Raw genomic sequence first — 22981 nt, 5'->3', positions numbered from 1 at the left:
GCAGTTTAGTGAAGAATTAGAATTTAGTTTGTCCATATGTACCACAGAATAGGTTGAACCTGTAACGGTCGATTTTATAACAGCGTTGAGATTCATCTATGGGATTCATCTGTACTGAATTTATGTAGTATCGAAACAGCGACTGTTCAAAAAAGAAATATAAACCCGGTTGTAAGTCAAGGGCTTCTTGGTGGCACTGAAATTGTGAATCGCTGAGTTTTCCGTGGTAGTATTAAAATACCATTAGTCAGTGCTCCTACTAGACAGAAAAGTCGGATCGATTTACCCCGGAGCCGTGGTGCAGTTTTTTTGAGAGCACTTTCGACATCGTCGGTTCCGAAAGCTTCAGCTGTCCCCATCTGCAAAACCACACAACATCCGCAGGTAATTTGTCGTCACAAAACTTCCCTGGACAATCCGCTAGCTCCCTTTGGGCATATTGTGGCGACTTAATATCCTTCTTTGCGAGACGCATTCTCGGCGTCTCTATGATCACCCCTTTGTTTTTGGGCAAGGCAAGGAACCAAGAACCTGGGGAAACCAGCTCCGTTCTTGTCAGCATCTAAACGCAGCCAGACCGTACGTCTGATTTTACTATTTAGTTTCAGTTGTATTTAGTATTGTACCCTAGTTTTAGACGTCTATCTCATCAGCGCGTTAACTACGGACTTATTTATCTTATTTGACGACGATCAATTAACCAACAGCTGTCCATCTTTGGTTGTCGGTACCGTGTATTTGCGATTTGGGATCTGTTCAGTGGGCCCGGGGCAGTTAACAATCGTCGCTTCCAAACTAGAATTAACTAATTCCGTTCTTGCACCTTCACACTCTGTCTGAGTTATTGATTGATAGACTGATATCTCTGTTTTAGAATTTAAGCTGTAGGGCAGTTGAGGAAATTAAATTCGTACCGCCCTTGAAAAATCAGTATCAAAATCTTTGACAAACCTGTTCGAATTAGCCGAGCAAGCCTCAGCACTACTTTTAGCCAAATTTTAGGCGTTACAAAACAAGTCTAATGCTACTGGAGTAGACGGCATTTCAGCTCAAATGGTACAACTCAGACTGTATTGATTAACAATATTGTTTCAAGTGTTGGTATAATAACTCTGGTGTACCCCAAAGGTCAATTTTGGAGCCGCTTCTGTCTCTCATTTAATACGGTGGCATTATTTATGTCACCAAGTCAAACTAAAATGCACGCTTATGCAGTTAACACTCCTATATGCACTTTGACCGGAGAGATGTTAAAAATGTTTGTAACTTGTCACTTTAAAATTAAATTTTAAGATAATTTGACAGATCAAAAAAATCTAACAATGCAGGGAGGGAACATTGCAAGGACAGGTAAGATTATTGTGAAAGATTAGGATATGCATGGATGTCTATTTACAATAATATACCTAGAGAAAGAGAGAAAGGGAGGTGAGTACGATATAATAGTTGCTTATGCGTAACAGAGACACAGATAAGCCAGACAGAATGGCGAGTATAAGGGATTGTAGGTGCAATAATGGGGGTTTATACAAAAATAATAATAGAGACAGTGCCAAGATACCTAGATAGAGAAAGCACGAAGGAGAAAAAAAAAAACAGATGTTTTGGTTGAGGGAAGGCGATAGAATATGTAGGATGTATGGAGAAAGAGAAGCGCAAGAGACGTTAGAACACATGCTACACGACTGGGGGAAAATTAAAGAAAAATAGGGTAGAAGTGTAATAGAAATATTGAATGAAGATGGAAGAGGAGTATGGTGGATGGAAGTAAAGGGAATGCCATAAAGGAAAGAAAACTATTTATTATTATCAAAAAATTATGTTCTTTTTTTATATTAGAAATTATTTTTGTAAATCAAGAATGATTTTAACCCATAGGGAAAAGTACCTTATTTATATATAAAAATAAATTTAACAATAAATAATATTAAACTTGAAATAGTGTCTAGTTATAATCTTCAGTTAGTGGTAAAATGCTATTATATTCTGTTATGTTTTTTGAGAAAATTTGGGTGATTAGGAAAAAAACTCAAAGCGGATTCGTACACCACAAAGATAGGAGTATGTTGGTGCAAAACATTTAAATGATTTCGAAAATAGAATTCTTTAAGATGACGTCATCAAATCGTTGGTGAGGCTGAAGAGCCAAATTTTGGTTAGCGTTTAACCATTTGTATGATATTCCTAATACACCGGGTCGCTAGAATTTATGGGAACGGTTAAATATCTTGAAAACCAATTTTATACAAATCAACTGAAATTAGGTGTAGGGGTACAATAAGTTGTCCCCTAATTATTCGACAAAAATTTTTTTTTGCTTCATTTGTTTTTGAGAAGCAAGGCCAACTTGATTTTTTGTAATGACACTATCATAATATAATTAATGCATTTTTGAATAGAGTTTTTTTTCTGAATTCACTGACATATTATTATCACAATCATACTTTCTTTCTGATTGAAATGGCAAAATAAATTATTAAACTATAATTAAATAAATTAATATTAAACAATAAATAAATTAACCAATAACCACCGAAACAAAAATTAAACTTGTTTTCTACAAAAGCTCAACTAAAAAAGACGCTGAATAAAATTTTGTAGTGAGTTAATAAGAATTTCTGAACGAATGCTAGCAATGCGTTCCTGTAAGTCTTCAATGTGAATCGGTCTATTGATATAAACGCGATTCTTCAAATAGCCCCTCAAAAAAAAGTCAAGCGGTGTCAAATCCGGTGACTTGACAGGCCACTCAATAGTACCTACCCCTTCGGCCAATCCATCTGCCAAGAAAAGTTTCATTTAAGTACTGTCGCACTTGACGTCCAAAATGGGATGGAGCACCGTCTTGTTGAAATCAAATAGTTTCTGCTAGTAACCCCGAATTTTGGTAACTGGGAAACAATTCTCAAAGTATAGGCACTATACGTTCCCGTAACAGCCCTAAGTATCCCTCAGACTTTAAATTCCCATTAATGAAAAAAGGGCCAATTAGATGGTGACCAATAATAATTTGTGCCTAGAACGGAATCGAAAATAATAGCAAAACTACTGGCCAATATATGCCATCTATGATGTTTTTTCCTAGAAAGCGAATGGACCCACACAACTACTGATGTTAAATTCAGCACCTTAAGCTTGTAGCTTGGGAAATTTATAGCGACTCCGGCTAGATGACCACAGAATTGTTCCTTGAATGGTTTAAAAAGTTCGAGGAATTCACTGGGACAACAGTTGATCGACCCGTTTTGTTGTTGGATAAAGATAGCACCCACACACAAAACATCGATCTGATCAATGAAGCGCGATCCCACGGGGTTATTACTTTATGTTTTCCTCCACTTACTCTTCACCATCTTTAGGTCGCTGACGTTGCTTACATGAGATAATTCAGTACATATTACAATCATCACAACGTGGCTCCACAACGATGAATGTTACATTCGGCAAATTGCGCACATTTTTGGAAAGGCCTTTTAACTAAGAGATTAATTAATAATTACCAATAGTTACTCAAGATTTAATTGGAGCCACTAAATGACTGAACAACAAACTTATTGTCACTGTTACAGCACCTTCGGTGAATTCTATAATCTTGACATCCACGTTCATTGAAACTGCACCGAATATTCCTGTAGCCTTCCTTGCAGCGACCACCACTGTACAAATACCTGCGATGATTCCTGTATTCTTGTCACCCGCTGAGTCTGAAACAACCGATTTTCGTCCCTGTGTCGGCTGTCCCTGTAGCAACCATTATTGTTCCGACACGTATCATTATTCTTCCACCCTATCGACCTCTGAATTCGGATGTTCTAAGCTTGACAATACAGAAATACTCAAAAGCAATTACACCACAACAATTAAAATTTTCAGTTGTCAGTCCGCAGCAAATAATGCTCTTTCCAGCAACTCCCAGACGCGTGACTAGAAAACGGGGCAAAAGCACCATTATTTCTTCGTCACTGTACCTACACAAACAAAATGGGAGATACGTTTTAACAAGAAAATTGCTGAAGAGAGTAAACTGAAAAGAAAAGAAATGACAGAATTAAAGACAACTCAGAAAAAGTCTGAAGTAAAAAAAGGTACCTAAGCCCAGATCATCACCAGAAAACAGCGACAACGACTGAAAACTCTCCTTGTATTACAGCGTCGTTATTTGGAGTCAAACGAAGGATGGGTTGCGTGTTCTGCATGCGGCAAATATGGGCTAGAACGGTTAATACTATTTATTGTATATGAAGTATGTCCTCACTAAGGAATTTAAACAAGTTGCACCTCAGGAAATGACTGGGTAAAAAACCTTGTTTGAGATATTTCCGCGAATTTGGATTTGAATGCCATTTTGAGCAAAACACCCAGTAGCAATAAACCACAAAAAACAATAGTTGTGAAATATACTCTTAAGGTGAAAGGTTACAGAGTTTGGATCATAAAGCAAAATTTGAAATTGTTTGAAATGTGAGATTTCCTGAAAGACGCGTAGTTGAAATACCTCATTCATTAGTCATTACTTCATTAGCATTACGTACTGATTTGTGACGAGGACTTCGGAACTTTTATGTAAGCCTGGTAAGCAACTCGTTTAAAAAAGTAATCGATGATGTGGAATTGATTTGTGGATAAATGATTTATTACAGTTGCAAATGAAATAAATTTAATAGTTAAACAATGAAACGTTCGAAACAAATTAAAAACTTTTTCCCGAGGAGAATTTAAAACATTACGCTATTGGATCAGAAGGTAAAAATACATACAAATTTTTTTTAAAATAGAACAATTTGTTCAAACTTATAACATATATAATATACTTGAAGAAATGTTTTGCAGTAAAAGAATTTAAGAAATTTAAGCTACTATTTGAAAAAGAATGTGTTTAGAATTCATAGTGCATAACTACCCGTCGTAAATCGTTTTATTCTGGAAGGATGTAATGTTTGGAGAAGTTGAATAGAACCTGGCACAAAGTTAATTAATGCGACCAGCTGCGATAAACGTTCATGTGGAGAAATAGTAGATGTACATATTTTTGCGCTGTCGTAATAAAAAATGACATTTTTCGGTTTGACCTCTGACCAGATATGGCACTTACAGCAAGTATTTTGAATCAATTTAATGAGCATCACGATGAATCATGCTGAAGACAGCTAACCAAGATTTGCATTATTTAAGATAAATTAATTCATTAAAAGTTCATTTAAAAGAAGATTTGATATGAACAGATCAGACATATGGATGACTGTTGTGGAGAAGATTTTACTCTTGTTGTTGTATCTTGCAGCAAATGCTCCCGTTTCATGAGAATTTAGGAAACCGAAATACTAAATATAAATACAGTTTTTTTTGACACAAACTCTATTACTGTTTTATCGAAGTCACGAATGAAATATTGCAGTAACGTAATAATAATAATAATAATTGACCTACAACTTGGTTTGTCGTAACAGAACAAAGCACGTAAACCTTACCGTTTTGTTCGTGAAATGACTGAAAATGATTTAAAAAGCTTTTAACTGTTTCGGTTGGCTGCTGTTTTAACGTAAAATTTAACCGAATTTAGCAATTCGGCAAAGGGACAAGGGTTATTAAAACATGGAAAAAACTGTGTTATTGTATTAACTTGCTAATTTAGATTCCCTCGTATTCTCTGACAAGTACACCATTTGCATTTGGAAAGAATATTTGATATGCAAATAATGATTATCATTGTAATATGATTGCTGACATCTTTAAACATGCTTTAAAGAAAAGCTTATAACACGTGTCACATAATAATGTCATTGTCACACATAATGTGAGTTACCTCGAAGGTAAACATTCCTTGTTCAAGTGGAAAAACTGAAAAATGTCATTGACAAATTGGAAGATTTGTGTACAGTATAAATGAAAATTTTTTTTCATATTAAAGTCTTGTTTAATAAAAAATCGAAATGAAAGTAATATTTTCTTAAACGTTTTCTGAAAATTTTTTATCAAATCATGTTTAAACGCATTTTTTGCTTAGGGTAAGTGTCGTGGATGTTGGTCACTTGTGCGCGGCGAGCAGTTTACCCCCAAAAAAGTGTAATAATAAAGTTCGACAGTTCTTCGAAGACCAAATACCAAAATTATTTTCAACTACACAGAATGTTATGTTTTTAAGGCGTAACACACCACTTAGTTTTTCAAATAGAATACCCTGTATATTTTTACATATTTTGATTGATCTCTTCCTAAGCTTTATAACCGTAGTTTATTTTCCAAATTCTGATGTGACCTTGCCAAGTTATTCCAATTTTCTTGAAATTTGATTTTACGATTTTCGTTTTACGATAATTTTTGTAAAGTAAAAACCAGCGGTGTAAATAACATCTCCGCAGTCCCTATTCGGTACGGACAATGTAAAACATATTTCAAGCACAAATCTAACGGGATAAAATGTCCTTCAACATTAGGTAATAGCAATCTGAAACTCAATATCTATTTATATTTATACATCGAAAGAATGTCACCTAGAAATTAGATTGATTTGAATGTGTTTGTCTTCTCAAAACAGAGGACTAAAATTATTAATGGAACTACAATCGAACAAAATGTTCTGTATGTTATAATTCTTGTTTTATGTTATCATTATTATATAAAGACATATTCTCACATTTTATTTTTTTTTTATTGAAGTACGTTTTTTTTTAATTACATTTTCGAAAAAATTGGGTGACTTGTTCTTAATTTGAACAATAAATTTTTTTTTATGACATCTTGAAGATAATACTAGTCGTAGCACAAAAGAAAACTAGTCACGGCGTATTACCAATGCAAGAAGAAAAAGGAAAGGGCCACGATCGCAGGTCGCCGTTCCCCTAGAAATTCTCTGCGCTACGAAGGCTTCTATCCCGTGTCATACAACGTTATTATACCTAGCAAATGTTTTTGTGAAAATTTGAAAGTTTAGCAAAAACTGGAAGCGGATTCGTACACTATAAGTATAGGAGTATATTTTTGTATACATAATTTAAATCATTTTAAAACATAATTCATGGAGATCACGTCATCAAATTGTTAATGGGAATGAACATCGAGAAAACATAAAAGTGGCAATTCGTCCGATGAACTCGATTACTAAACACAAACCTTATTTGACATACACCTGTAAAAAAGCACCCTTACCTATAAGTCAAACTGGCTATTGTAAGCTTTGTGGACCCGAACCACAAGATTATTACTGTCCATTGTTGGCATAATGTAGCTGTGAAATGAGTTAAGTAATACAATAGCCAGTTTGACTTATAAGGGTGGTTTGGTTTAAGCCGCTTAAGTCATAAAAGTTTTAACAGGTGTATGTCAAATGAGGTTACTTTACTTATTTAGCTTATGCTCGGGAAGTGAAAAAAAAATGTAATAACTCATAACTGTGGTTATAATGCCTAAGAATAGGCTAATAAAAAGGTGTATGTAAAAGTATACAGAGTAGTCTATTAAAAAAAACTGAGTTGTGTGCTGTGGCTCTAAAACAAAAACTGTTTACAGTCTAAAAGAATTTTAATGTATGCTACTTAAAGAGCAGTGCAACTTTAGTCTCTGTTTTTTTTTTCATCTTTAATAATAATCAATGATATATCGAGGACCCGCGCTTGGTGGTTCGCCCTATATATTACAGATAACAGTACTTTAGTTGATAAATGCATGTATACAATAAGCTCGGCTGATTTGAAAAATGTTTGGTATGGATATATAAAAAGATAAAGTAATTTCTCAATAAATTGTTTTATTTTATACAGGAGGAACCTATTGGTAGAAAATTTAAGAACAATAAAAAATACTGTCAGCCTTACATAGATATATAGATGTGTGAAATTCTCTCTGAAAGTATAGTACTTATTTATTTTTAAATGAATAACACCCACATAAACTATTAGAATAGGCAATAACTGTGTATGGTATAAGCAAATCTTTTTGACCCCAGCACGCAACTGACCATTGCTTTGGAGGTCGTCTGCGCGCTACTACCTGGTGGGATACATTTCCCTGTAGATTTTTTTGACCGTAGCGCGCAACTGACCTATGCCCAGTATTGTAATTGAGTCCATCTGGTGAACGGTTAATTTCATGTTTTCTCGACGTTTTATAACTGCTGGAGTATATGTGTGAATTGTTAGGTGTATTTTAGAAATATCTTATAGGTGGTAAAATGCTAACCAAAATTTGTCTGATAGATTATTCCAGCAACAATTTGATGACGTCAAGATTTTCAGTTAAATCCTATTTAAATTTTATTAAACAACCCAAAATACTTGTGGTTTATGGATGCGTTTCAAATTTGTACCTTAGACATCATATTTTGGGAAAAAATCAAAATTGTGTGTATAAAAATATTTAACAGTTTAACTTGGAAACTGCAAAACTGAATGCTTGGCAACAGTTTTGTGTGGTTGGTCATCGGCAAGAGTCTATCGTCATAAATCTAGGTTTTGTATTAACATCGTTGCAGGTATTTTCTAAATACATAATCTGAAAAAATGTCAGTGGGTTTTAGCTTGATAGAAGACGAAATTTTCAAATTTTCGTCTTTAGTAAGGACAATATTTTCTGCAGATGCGCGATTGACCTACAAAAATTTTTTAATTAACAAATATTTAAAAGCTTTAAAAGTCGCAGAAAATATTCACTATTCTCATTATTATCCCTTCACGCTTGAGTTGGTTTTCATTTGCAAATAGCACCTTTTTATTGAAATTTTTTGTTGTAACAAAATAATTTTCGGCATTTTAAATTTTAATGACAGAAGATGTTATAACTTGATAATATGATTTCTAAATAACAATAAATGTGGCAAACCAGCCTCAAGTGAACGTCAGTGTCACGCACGGTCAGACAAACCGTTTTGTCAATGAATCAGTTTATCCAACGTGAAGAAAAAAATCCATGGCTAACTTTTGTCTAAAAACATCTTGAACGGTTTATATATTCGACTTACAAATTGTCAACAATGACGGTAAATACATATAACAAAACGATTGTACGAAAATAATTATTGATGTTCAATGCAATTATGTGTCTTAAATTGTTAGTAACATTCTCATTCAATATTTTACAACTAGGATAAAGTTTCCTAAATATCGATATTTTCCCTGCCACCGACAGTTTTACTAAAAAGATTGGTAAACTATGATAAGCTGCAATAAAAATATCTCGGAGTTAATAACTGTCTGAATGAGATTATTCATTTTTAGTGGACCCATTTAGATCTCTATCTGTAATTCGAAATTATGTTTAGAAAATGTGTAAGTTTAATTATTCAGAACTAGGTAACTTTTAGAGGATTGATTATCCTAATAAGTAAACATCCATCGGTTTTAAATTAGCTAGCGATTGAAAAACTTGTTTTAAAATTTAAATAAGTTAAGCATAAAATAATGTCATAATACAACGTTTTTTCGAAAACTTGTGACATCATAGTTACACATTCAGCACTAGTGAAGAGTAACTTGTGTGTTGGTTTCCCTAACCGTATTACGATTTATTAACTGTTTGAGACATATTCAAAACACATACCACATGCAAATGTAACGATTACGTAGTTCTGAGAATGCTTTTATTATGTTGTTGTTAACACTTTCCCACTTTGATATAAACGACTTGTTGTAAAAACGTACAAAAGGCATTTTCGCGTGTTAAACTTAAGACCATGCCCCACATTTTTCAGCATTTTCTAATTTCACACAAGATTCAACTGTAACAGCTTCCTCTTGCCGTATATTATTAAAACCAAAAAAACAAATTCGCAGATACATCACTTAGATAGTTTACAACAAGAGATACGCAGCTCCTCCGTAATAGCATCTCGGCGAGATGAATCTCGCTCCGTTGAAAAAGACATGAAGCAAAATTAGTTCCTGGTAAACACCCGAGCCAGTAATTCGTGTTTTATACCATTGACAGATAGGCGCAATCGGTGCTAGCTAACACCTACACGCGACTACGAGTACGACTTGCAAGGTGATCTGTGGGCACCAAGGCGAGGCACGGCGTGTTTCTCAAACACGCTGCGACACTCGCAGGAAACGTATCTCTGCTGCTAAAGCCGCAGGAACGCACAGCACGCGCTCTTCTTTCAGTGTACCGAACAGTTCATCAAGTGCAGTGATAAACATGGTGAACCTTCAGTAACAGGGATTTATCCAAGCGGTAAGTAGCAAGCCGACAGGGATTTTATTAGTTTCGGACTCGAAATGGACAATGTCAACATCGGCCGACACTGAAGTCATACCTATATTTGAACAAACAGTTAGTGTCCGCAAACACGCCAATGTGGAGGGTCCACTTGACCTGGCGAAAATACAAGGTTCAGGTCTCGGCACTTTGGCGATGTTGAGCGATGGAGTCGAGTTTTGCTGGAAGCCGAGCAGGCTAATTAACCGAGGGCGGACCGGTCACCAGGCGCTGAAGTGACAATCACCCCCCTTAAAATACAACAATAATAATAATAAGATTAGTAATAACGACGATAATATTAATGGTAATAAGAAATGATGAAAACAACGACAACAATAATGATAAAAAAATAATAATAGTAAAAATAATAGGAGTAATGTGTGTCCGATATCGGTCAAGGGCAGCATTGTTTGGATACCGGGAATACCACCAAGAGCGTGACAAGGCGCGTTTTCCAGTGAATTAAGCGCCGGAGCAGGAAAAAACTCGGCTTCCTTTCTGCTCCAGCGTTGAAATCTCCGGAATGTTCTGCTCGCGTAGAAAGTCGTTATGTTGCCCACGTCCGGACCGTTTGTGTAGTCGAACAATAATCGATAACGCCACCATAAATAATCGCTAAACGCTGTTTTCCGTCGATTATTTTAATTGGCCGCGGATCTGGGTAGCATTCCGCGTCGTTTTTCCGGAAATGCCCGCAAAGCTGGAGTTACGCAGGCCGAAATCTGGGCTTTTATCGATATCACGTATGTCTGAACATGGCCGGATGACGCACATGTCGCGTGACCTTGGTATCTCTAAGGTAACTAGATTTCTCATCGGATCGCATAATTTTTCTGTACACGTATACATTGTTCGGAGCACAATGCGACATTGTGAGCAAAGTTGTGCGATTTGGTCGACGGTCTCCTTGGAGACGTCCCTTTTGGGTAAACAATGCCGTCCGCAAGGTTCTTGCATTTTTTCCATCGCTCGAAGGTTAGTTCGTTGCCCAAAAGTGAATCACATGGGCAAGGTTGTTAATGAATCTAATTAACAGTTCGTTGACCAATTTACATAACCGGGAGTCCAGTTATGACAATAAATCGGGGTGCAAAAATGTCTTGCCGTATTAGACGTTGTGGATAAAAATGACGGTTGTCGATGAGTCATGCAGTCACGGCAGTGCAATAATATACGAGAGGTTGATCTGCTAGGGTCCTCGCTCGACTCCTTGGTTGTCTATAAAAGGATACTGAGAGAGAAACGAGTATGCCTAGTTTGTCTGCGATTTAATATCGGACACTTATCATACTTAAACATACAATTAAGGCCTCTGGGAACTATTACGGTTTTTGCTGCCAATAGTGAATTGCATAACTCAAGCTATGGGCTTCGTCTAGACACACAAAAAACAATAGCACCCTAAGAAGAAATAGAGCGGAACAGGTTTAATCACTTTGTACATTTTTGTTTAATTTAATTTAATTACAATATAGATAAACAAAAATAAAAGTGATATAGGCAGCCGCTGACTGACAGCTGAAATTTGTAACGCTTGAGATGTGCTTAAATAATAGTAAGAACAACAAGTCAGATTTTTATGTCGTTTTTTAAAAACTAAAAAGAAGGTTGAAATTAATGACTCTCTTCACCAGTAACTCGTCTCTCGAAATTTGGCAAGTGACGTAGAACCCAAACTTGGAAGTCTACAAGCGTCACAAGTCTGTTTCAGTTGAAGAATGTCTGAGTCGATCATTATCGTTTTTTGTTTGCACATTATCATATGCATTAATCGGAATTGAAACCACGTAAGACGCTAACAAATGAATAGTAATCGAACTCAAGACGTATTATTTTTATTATTATGCTTGGAAATTAGATAATTTTTTTATCGTTTTTGTGTATCAATTGTCTTGCTACAAAAATAATTTAAAACAAATTTGTATTAAATTAAAGTTCCTCCTTGAAGCTAAAAGCAGTGGCGTTTACAAAATAATAGTACAAAACAGTACAGGAAACATTTGCAAACCTCTCCGAATAGAATAAAAAATTAACAACTTGAAACTCCGTGACAAATGTTTTTATTAACATATTAATTGTTAATATTCTGTGAAAATTAATCGCAGAACTTTAAATCGCACATCAGTCTCTAGGTAAAACTACAGGTATCAATTATGAATGTATGTAATAATGTTTCTCTTGGAATGAAACTAATAATCACCACGTAACATTAATTCGCTCGTTATTTAATGATTGCACATTTATTACATTGTTAACCGTGAACGTATAAATTTTTACATTTCATTGTAATTTGTAATTAAACTTCAACGATGCTGATCAGGTGCTTTATGATGTTATTATTATTACCCATTCTCATAATGGCTTAAAATATGAAGGCACAATAAAACTACTCCGATGGAAATATTTCAGAAGATCTATTCAATTTTTTCTGGACATGAAAACATTACTCTGTGTCTGTGATTAATTTAGTTTTTCAGAAAATAACACATATAGGAATACGATATATGTATACTATTATTTAGTCTACAAATTCAATTTATGAGCGGTAATTAATCTTAGCAAAAGAAACACGTGCTTACTTATTTAAGTAAGTTGACTTTAATATGTTTTAAGACGCCGGCTTATGACAATTAAAACGAAATATAGGTACGTGAAATGTTGAAATACCAATAAAATTTGTTACGTTATATAAATTAATCGAAGTAAGTTAAGCGTATCGCAATCTTTTTCACGTCCCATTTAAGCTTTATCCGCAGTCGTTTCATTATATCTTCTTTCAACATTTTATTAATGTTTTATTTCTTATTTGTAACTTAAAAAAATCGAACAACGAAAAGCTTTAACATTTATTGATTGTGTTTTATATAAATTCCGCTACAATAGACTAAGTGGATCCAAAACTACAACTAACTACACTTACAATAAAGATGTAAAAATATAGAGTATATCTTCAACATATTCAAGTTATATTAGTATTATTTCTTAATTTGCTAGTCAAGCTGTCAAGTATAAACTTAACGCTTAATGGAAGATCGGGAATAAAGAACGATTTCGCAAACACATTACAAACAATTTTATTTCGACAACACGCTTTTATAATAGGAGGTAAAATATGTGTTCTTTTACTTACAGTATGTTATTATGTCGGGAGAGTGAGAGTAATTTGCACCATGTAAAGTTTCAAAACATTTTTAGCAAAATACCAGTAATGCAATGTCATAATGGCCTTCAGTGCTTGCATATACATTTGATTTGTTACTGACCATTTTAACGTTAAACGAGTCTTCCAACGTTTTATTTTTCATTATAGTTATTTGTGAAATTACTCCACATTCTTTAAGAACGCTGTAAAGCAGAGTGCTTTTAAAGATAAGGAAAAGAAATTTCAAGGTTGCACTGAAAAACTAAAATATTGGCATTTTGGATACGTGTTTAAATAAACTGTTGTTGATAATTGTTTCCGTCCTATTGTGGTTCTACTAATTATCCGTTTAACAAGTAGACATTTCCCAGACCAACGTCGTGTCATTTAATGTCAGCGACACCACCTTGTCTATGTCAGACATTGACTGAAACTTTAAAAAGTGTTTAAAATTAGATGTATGGTTAAGATTCTTATTAAGTTGATGGATATATTTGAGAGTCTAAAAAACTAATAAAAGGAATAGAGTGTTCAAAGCGGGTGCTGGTCTTATTTCCCTCCTTTGCTTTCCAAGAGGAGGAGAAGGAGAGGGGCCGGAAGAGGGATACAAGCAGTAGTTGGACTATAAATAAAAGGTAGCCAATTTTCGGTTTTAGTCGTTTTTTGTTTGAGAAGCTGCCAGTATAGATGGCAAACTGCGTTAAGATATGTGGCAATTTTAAACCTATAAAAATGTCGTCAAATTATCTTAGACAGGTGATGCTGTCATTCCTTCTGAATTTTGTGATACTGGAAACCTAGAAAGATGTGAGGTACGTTAAAAATAGAAAAAGGCATTATTTCGTGCTGATCACTATTAAAAGGAATTATAATATAGTTGTACCTTGCACAGCACAATGAAAAATTAACAAAAACCGTTTTTTTGTAATAAAGAAACTGCCTTATTTAGATTTCTATTTTCAAATCTACAGAGCGTTTTGTTTTTGTAAAGTAACACTGTATATACTCTTCTTAAGCTATACGATTATATTTCTTTTTTAAAATTCCAATGCAATTTTTTTAAATTTTTTTAACAACGCAAAGAAAGGTTTGCTTGTATGTTGAGACTCAAGTTAATTGATACTAAGATGAAGTATACTGGGGGTACAATCGTTTTTTAAACCTAGGGATTTTACATGTAACAACAGGAATTTGGAGATATTGGCTCCCCTAATTGTAAAAAAATTGTAGAGAATTAAAAACTGTACCTCATGAAACTTTTGCTTACTAATGTTGACTACCACCCATGGCTTGCTGCGGTCTAAAAAGGTCGTGAATGCATTATAATGACTAAAGGGTATTTTTACATAAAGCATAAATATGCTGTAAACTACATTTTTTTGTTGGTACAATTAACAGTCTGATATTTTAAATTTTCCATTGTAAAATTCTGTCTTCTATCTGTCAAAAACATTTTGTATAAAGAAAAATTTCTTTCTACATCAACGGTTGTAATTGTGTGTACTTTAACACACTAATAATGTCCGGACGTAATTCTACATTAATATCTAGTGATTCCCCACTTAAAATTAAACTCATGTTTTCTCGGAGCTTGTACCTAACCATTATTTTTATTAGTTACCTCTTTTACTTTTTTATTTACAGAATTCTATGTTTTTCCTGAATTATTCAAAATATTGGCTTGAAAATTTTTAATTACCTGCACAGATTCAATTAAGACCATGCACTGAGTTCCTAGTTTTGTAATAGTCGGCGAAACAAATTGATAATTCGCTTTAATAAATGCTAATTCGTTCAGCAAAGAATGTTTTTTGAAAATTTGTTGACATGTTGCGATGGCACTGCAATTCTCAGTCAAAAATGCTTTTAACATTTCTCATTAAGGAATTTACAGTTGGAAATTGTTGCCTAATTTCCTCAACAACTCTATTTAATTCGTGCGTCAAACATGTAACGTGAATCAAATTAGGTTATAAAAGTTTAAGTTGTTGACCGGCCTTAACCATATATGCCGCTGCATCGGACAACTTAACTAAAATCTTCTCTGTCGGCACAACATCAGGAATAAAGAAATTCATGAAAAATTCATTAATAAATCTCAATACAGTCAGATGGTTGGTTTTTTCTAATAGTTTGCATGCAATTAAATAAGATTTACTAGACTATTTATCACATAAATAACCTACCAGTAGATTGGCAACATAACGCCCGCAAGCATTAGAAGTTTTCGATCTCTACAAAATATATAAATTGGATTTTTACAATTGTTTTAATACTAGAAATGGTCTCATTGTCGATATCGCACTTTGGTCCGGTATAACATTTTTACAATATTTTTTTAAAACCCTTTGAAACAAGGGTCTTGCAACTTTTTAAGTGGAATATTAGCACTAAGCATCGCTTTAAATAAATCTGAATTAAATATTTGCTGCTCACTTTTCTTTGAAGTTTGGGTAAAAGATTGTTTCAAGGAAATTTGCGACAGTTTTGATCCATGGAGATTTTGACATTTACTTTTATGGAGCTGTGTTGAAACTTGTTGTGATATTTGAAACTTGCGATCAGATGTTATCTAGAAAATAAAATATATATTTTTTTATTTTAAGACAAAAACTATTTAAAAATATGCAACATAAATTTAAAAATAGTACTTACCGTTTTGCTACATGTTTTCCAGAAAACATTTTCGTCATGTTTTATCCATGAATTTATTAAAGTTGTTTTCACTCTAGGTATTTTTGTTAAAATTTACTACCACTGGTTTTTTCGAAGTCTAGTTATGAATGAATTAGAAATATATTGTCAAATTATTCTCCCTATCATTCCTTGCCAACATTAACTATGAAATACTGTATGATCAGTCGACATGATTTTTGACTTTTATGATTTAAAATAACCACACTTATAAATCTAACTGGCTAACATAAACTGCAACAAACACATTTTCAGGTACATTCATTTCGAAAAATGCAATGTATCGTCAAAATATGCAATAATTAATCTACTTGCCAACAAAAAATCAGTCATCATACTAGGTATAGAATAGAATAAGTGGATTGTCCTAAAAAACACATAACAAAACACATTTTATCATGGACTTATTCCAAATTTTAGCACTGCTCTGATTTATTTATTAATCTATTAATCCAGACGAGGATTATGTGCTCATAATTACTATAAAATTTTGGGAGCACCGTTACGTTACGATTATGGTTACACTGTCAAAATTAATAAATATGTTTATCTACTAAAACCAATGTCTTCATCGTAAAAATTATTACATAAATCTTTACTGGAAAATACGTCCTGTGTTCCACATTTAAAAACCAAGTGACATTCGATATACTACTACACTATAAATAGCTCTGCAAATCCTAAAACGGTTTCCCCAACCACAAATCGAACACCACAAATATTCACCGCCATATTATTCTTCGTTTTGCTCTTTCCGCTTTTGCACATATCTTAATGCTTAAGCATCTAGTTAAGCCTCTGGCAGCTATTAAGCTTCAACTATTGATGGTAAGTTGCATAATTTACGGCAAGGGTTCGTTCAGACGACAGCAAATTAGTCAGATGAAATAAAAAAATATCCCAGCATCTGAGCTAGATGGGGCCCCAAAGCGATTAGATCTAATCGTAACCGGACCCTCTTAGACTAAGAATTCGCGTTCTGAAAAAGATCCAGTCTCGGCGACATGACAGCTGCTGCCTTTAAATAAACATACCAAGGAATTACCTACCGCCATTCTTAAAACTGGTGGTTCGCTAGAATTGACATTAGTAGCGGAAATCAGGCAAATCAATCATTAACAACCCGTCGCTTCAAGTATTCTTAAAAAATGTCAAGATAATAAAACGAGAAACGAGTTAGACCTACACCAAGCCAAACACGAGAGATAGTGTGTGGATGATAATTAGCATTAGTGGCACGCAAGTTTGATAAATTAAGATCGCCGTGATAATTTATGGATTTCGAGTATAGTAAAATTATAGTAATTGATAAAATTACGGTAAGATAATTAGGAGTGGCTTTTTAATTTTGAAATAGCAGATGGAAAGCAAGAAAGTTAGACGGTTTTTATCTGATTATTATTGTTTCATAATGGCAGCACTAATAAATTAGTGATTAATTATATACTAATATGGCAATAACATATAAATTAATAATCGTGGCGAATACTTAAGGTTTTATCGCCTTGTTAGTCACGTTGAAAAAATATCCTTAAGACAGTTTATAAAAATCTTTTTGCGTTAGAACGCCTAGGTAAACTAGATGTTTATATTCCATAAGATCGGCAAAATCGTTTTTTAACTGTCTTACTTTTACTTCTTTTTGAAAATTACTGTCTGATGTAGTTTACTCAATCTTGGAAAACCGTTGCTGCAATTTCCTGCCAGTAACTTATATTTACCATCAAGCATAAAATTGTTTCTCAACGGCAATTATTACACTAAAATGTTAATCAAATGAATTACGCTAAACTATTTTAAGTTTAAATTTTTGCAGCTTATGGTAAATTCACGGAACTAAAAACAGGCAAATTAATTTAAGACAATTTGAAATAATTATGTCTCCGGAAAAAATAGCGTCCTTGTAATGTTTATACACATTACCTTTGTATATAAAGGATCATAAAAATAAAAATAAACAATGTGCAACTTTTCTTTTTATTATAGTGTTATTATCGAATTAAAAAAATTAAATACATGATCCCATCATTAATAGGTGTGATTCTTAGACCCATAGAGCAAGAATTAAAATAAATAAATAAATTAACGTTTAAATAATATAAAATAAACGGTTAAAAATGTGGAACACTTACACTGACAACAAACAATAGAAGATTACTTTATTGTCCTTGACGAAAAGGATATCATTTAAAAACATTTTTAAAAATTACCAGTTTTAAGTCACACCATTATTATTAATTTTGTGCTCACATCATAAACAAAAATTGATAAATTTCAAACACGTAATAGGTAGTTGATTAAAACATTTTAAAATTCGATAGTAAGAAGTTGTTTGTTTGCTTTTTATGCATATTTTAGCACATATTCCCAGATGAGGCACCATCGAACAAATATGTTCGCCTCTTATGAGAATGAGTGAAAAGAGATTTTTGAATATGATATAATGAATATTTTTTCATTGTTCAAATTTCTTTCGTCTGTGGCACACTCAAGTCAATTCCACGCAATTCCAGTTTGTCAAGTGAATTATAACATTTGATTTTGTGAATTTTTTTAAGCGTTAATTAATAGAACAAATTGTTTTATTAATTTTTTGGGCATCCTCCGTAAGCAATTTTTAAAAATGGGTGAAAATTGACAAATAACAAGTATAGACGCATAGTATTTTGCACGTTTTGGATAGAATTTAGTAACTCAAATTTTGAGATGACGTCAAGTTTTCGGAAGGAATAAACAGATAACTTTGGATAACCATGTTTCTGATATCCTAAAAAGCGTTTATACAGTGTTTTATAGCAATCGATTGTTTTGATATTAAATGGTAGAATTTTGTTGTATCATTTTGACTTTTTTTATTTAATATCTAAGGTAAAAACTAAAAAAGGATTAATAGAGGAACTTATTATTTTATAAAATTGAAATAGAATTTACTTTGCAAGATTTTGAGATAACGTCATCAAATTGTTGGTGACGATTTTGGTTATCGTTTTAAATCAGTTGAGTACTTCTACAAATTTTCGGGAAAATAGAGAAAATTGCATTCTTGACTCATTCATTAATTTTTTTGAGCCACCCTGTTTAAGTAATTCTAAAAACTATTAATGCATTAATGAATTGGAAGTATAGAGTCTTAGTACTGTGTATATTATTCGGCAAAATTTTGAGATGACGTCATTAGTTTTTGGGAGGGGATCAACGGATACATTTTAATTAACGATTTACCCATACCTAGGATAATCTTCAAACGTTTGCAAACGTTTGCCGTTTCAAAGTTAAATTGCAAAATAATGTTAGGCAATTTTAATTTTTTTTACAAAAATCTGGACATCTATGGTAAAAACTTAACATGGATTCATAAACCACAAGTGCAGAAGTGTGTTATTTTATTAAATTTAATTAACATTTTCTATTGTAAATTTTGGAGGTACGTCATCCTTTTGTTGGTGGGGCTCATTAGACAAATTTGTCTAATAAAGATTTACACGAACGGCGAACAGACGACAGACGGAAGACAGATGACGAAAATGGGAAACCTATATTTTCGTACTCTAGGGGGTCATGAAATGTCGTAAAAACATGAAAGTAGCCTCCGTTGGATGGACCTACCCTACCTTCGGAAGTAAAAGGTTTCTTAATGAACTTTACAATGGCATTGATAAGAAGAAAATTCGAAGTTTATTCAAAAAGTTTCTCGATTATGCGACCAAGATAAAAATATGCCAAGGGAAAAACGAGCTGAACAAAAATATGAACGATTAGATAAAGAATTGTTCGATTTGAAAGTACACACAAATCAACACAAATACATTTGGAAGATGTAAATGCTGCTAAAGAGTAAAAAAGAATGACAAGAGTTGACGAAGGAACAAAATAAATGAAAAAAATAAAGAAACGAGTAATTAATGCTTCAATCGAAAAAAATGAAGAATACATTAAAGATCAGCGAGAGATGAATTTGTTTAGTCATTTCATTACTCAAAGGAGTGTAAAAAGAAGGAAAAAAGAAGTTTTCGTTTTATTAAAGGTCTCTAAGAACGAACTGAAAATTTAGACAAATAGTCACTATTCGGTACAAAACTTGGGAAAAATTCTCGAATAGGAACGTTAAGGTTTATAACAAGCATCGGAAAAAGTGGGCTGTCGCAAAGGAAATCACTAACGAGTAACACCAAAAATGTCTTCAAGGTTTATCTCCTGGAGATCAAGGCGAATATATATTGGGATATAGAAAGATGCCATCGTCAATGTTGAACCAACAAGAAGAGAGAGTGTAGAAACAACTAGCAAACAGGAATTTTGACTAACGTAGGAAGAACATAACTTAAGAACCAGCTTAGAACGCACTTGGAAAATTTCGTTTCATTACATGATTTTTGATCAGGTCAGAACTGAAATTATAGAAAATTCTAATAATGGACGGATTGGACGATTAAAGAAATCGAAGAAGAAAAAGAGCAAAACAGGCAAATTTTGGTGAAATTTTTCATCACGTATTTTTAAAATTCAATATCACAATTATTTATGGAAATTTCGAAATACGGTTTTAACCACTGTTTTCAGTTTACAAATCTCTATATTTATGTGGAAAACATTGTCGACTTTCTTTGTTGAAAATGAGATACAGTAAAAGAAGCCTCTGCGACACCAACTTCTTTTTAGTAAATCTGATTTTCTACAAAAAAGGGGCAATGTTTCCTGGGTAACGTATAGAGTTCTGGGGTGAAAACTGCGTTAGGATATTCCCATAAATAATAAAGTACTCGTAATACGTGATGAAAAATTTTATCAAAATGGTAAAAAGAAGATGACGATATACTGTTTTTAGAAAATCTGCTGTTGGGTTTGTTAACAACGAAAATATTACATTCTGAAATTATTACAAGTTGTTAAATGTGAAAAGATGTGGTAGAGGTATTAAAAATAGTAAATTTAACAAAACCAATGAAAGACATAACAACAGTTTTGAAAATATTAATTTTCGAATTTAAAGTTACGATGTTGGGCATGTTGTAAACCTCAAAAATTGCTTGATTTTAACACTTATCTCGACTTTTTAGGTTCAGACGTTCACCGCTAGATTGCGTACATGTTCTTGAAATGTAAAACCTCAGCGATGCACTTGTTTGAACTTTGTCCAATTCTTGACTAACTTGCACTCTTAAGTTAGCATAGACATGCCAGTCTCCATTTAATTTATTGAAGTATTTACTACTAGTTATTTCAAGGAAAAACTCTTTAGTTAACAAGCGTTAACTAGGTAAAGGATACATAAAACACTGTAAAAATTTATTACCTATTAAACCAAAGAGACATAAAAAAGTCTGGCATGATTAAAGGAACAAAGAATACCTTATCGATTTTGAAACGCTTATTTTGATATTTTATTAAAAATTACACATGTACATAAGTATAATTCTGTACACTTTATACGCAGAGTATAACAAATGAGAGTATTGTTGTGACATTAAAAACAACTTAAATGACTCATATATAGATACATAATTTCTATTTCTCCGCATCATTATTCGCTAATGTTTTAACCTGATCATGTTGTTTGTTTTTGGATTAAACGCCATAAAAAGAAAAGTACAAGTTTTAAAAAAAACCGACACAAATTTTATAATACACATTAACGACGACTGAAATGTTTACAGTAAAAGTGGTAATAAACACTCCAAAAATACACACTTTGCCAGCGAGAGATTTTTTATCGTCTTCATTAATTTATCGAAAATTTCTCGTATGCAAAACAGATTCATCGATGTGAAATCACTTTTTCACACAGCGAAAACTACATAAAAAATCAGTTCACTTTCAAAATGACTGTGCAGATGATGACACGATCTTCCTTCTTAACAACATTACTAGAATTCTCAAGTTACATTCTTTACATGACAGCTTTCAGGATGACCCTGAAAATAAAATTTGACCTCTCCTTTGTGAGTTTGTTTGGAATTATCAATCACTGTTGCATAATAAGACGCATTATTGAAAGATGACGGTCATTTACGGCTATTACACAAATAAGAGATAAGTTAATTGAGTTTTCTTTTATGAAAACGGTGTTAACAGCTGTTGTAACTCTTCGATAATAGCCACAACGTGTACTTAGTTAGATGTAGCGTATTATCAATTGTCAGTGAATTACGAATAGTAATTTTAGCGAATCATTTCTTCGTGACCTAAATCAGTGGAATTCTTGTGGCAAGATTTTCAAATAGGAGTAAGAAATTTTTAAACTGGCTCGGGTGGCGTAACGATTAAAAATACACGTTTCCCAGTGGAGTTTTTTACTTGTGAAAAAACCTAGATTTTATAGATTAAAACAGTGAAGTCATGTCTAGTTAATTGTTTGAATTTATGGCTATACTAAAGTTTCTGCATGAGATCTCCACGATTAATTATACAGTGTTTAGTAGAATCATTGCCCAGAAATATATTTAACATTAGGGATTCGTATTTAAATTTCAGTCTGCCTACACAATAATTATATCGTAGACAATATTCTAGCATTTCAGATAGATTTAAAAACAACTCTAGGCTATTCGCGTGTAGAATAACTATAAAAATTATTTATGTAAAACGGTTCCACTATTATAATCCGTGTTTTCCAATTCTAATAGATGTTTTTCCTTCCAAAAATATTTGAAAATATGCAGGTATTACATCAGTCATTCATTTAGTGTGATATCACATACGCAATTATTATGCCTGTAAAGTGTTAAGTCAAACACAGTGTTAAACAGTTTGGTAATACTTAATGAATACTACATGATGCATGATTTCCTATGTGTTACACTGCACGCAAACACTCATTTCATAAAGGTAAAAATTATGTGTAATCTTTATTTATTTATGCGCTACAAAAAGAATTTTTTGGGTTAACACAATTCGATAAAAGATTTAAAACGGATTTCCAATTCCTAACAGATGAATCACTTGAAAACAAAAACA

At 33.1% G+C, this 22981-nt stretch overlaps 1 protein-coding gene across 1 annotated transcript in view; it reads left to right on the top strand.

Moving 5' to 3' along the window:
• Nucleotides 1-9997: 9997 nt before the first annotated feature.
• Chas (chascon) overlaps nucleotides 9998-22981 on the top strand; it is a 50236-nt gene continuing 37252 nt past the window's right edge. The window contains exon 1 of the mRNA XM_064059800.1: nucleotides 9998-10164. The gene's annotated coding sequence lies outside the window, so the exon portion shown is untranslated. The remainder of the gene's footprint in view (nucleotides 10165-22981) is intronic.

Source organism: Zophobas morio, unplaced genomic scaffold (genome assembly GCF_036711695.1).
Source record: "Zophobas morio isolate AGI-343-1 ecotype UQ-CSIRO unplaced genomic scaffold, CSIRO_AGI_Zmor_V1 ptg000021l, whole genome shotgun sequence".
NCBI lineage: Eukaryota > Metazoa > Arthropoda > Insecta > Coleoptera > Tenebrionidae > Zophobas > Zophobas morio.
This window is presented reverse-complemented; position numbering and strand designations above follow the sequence as displayed.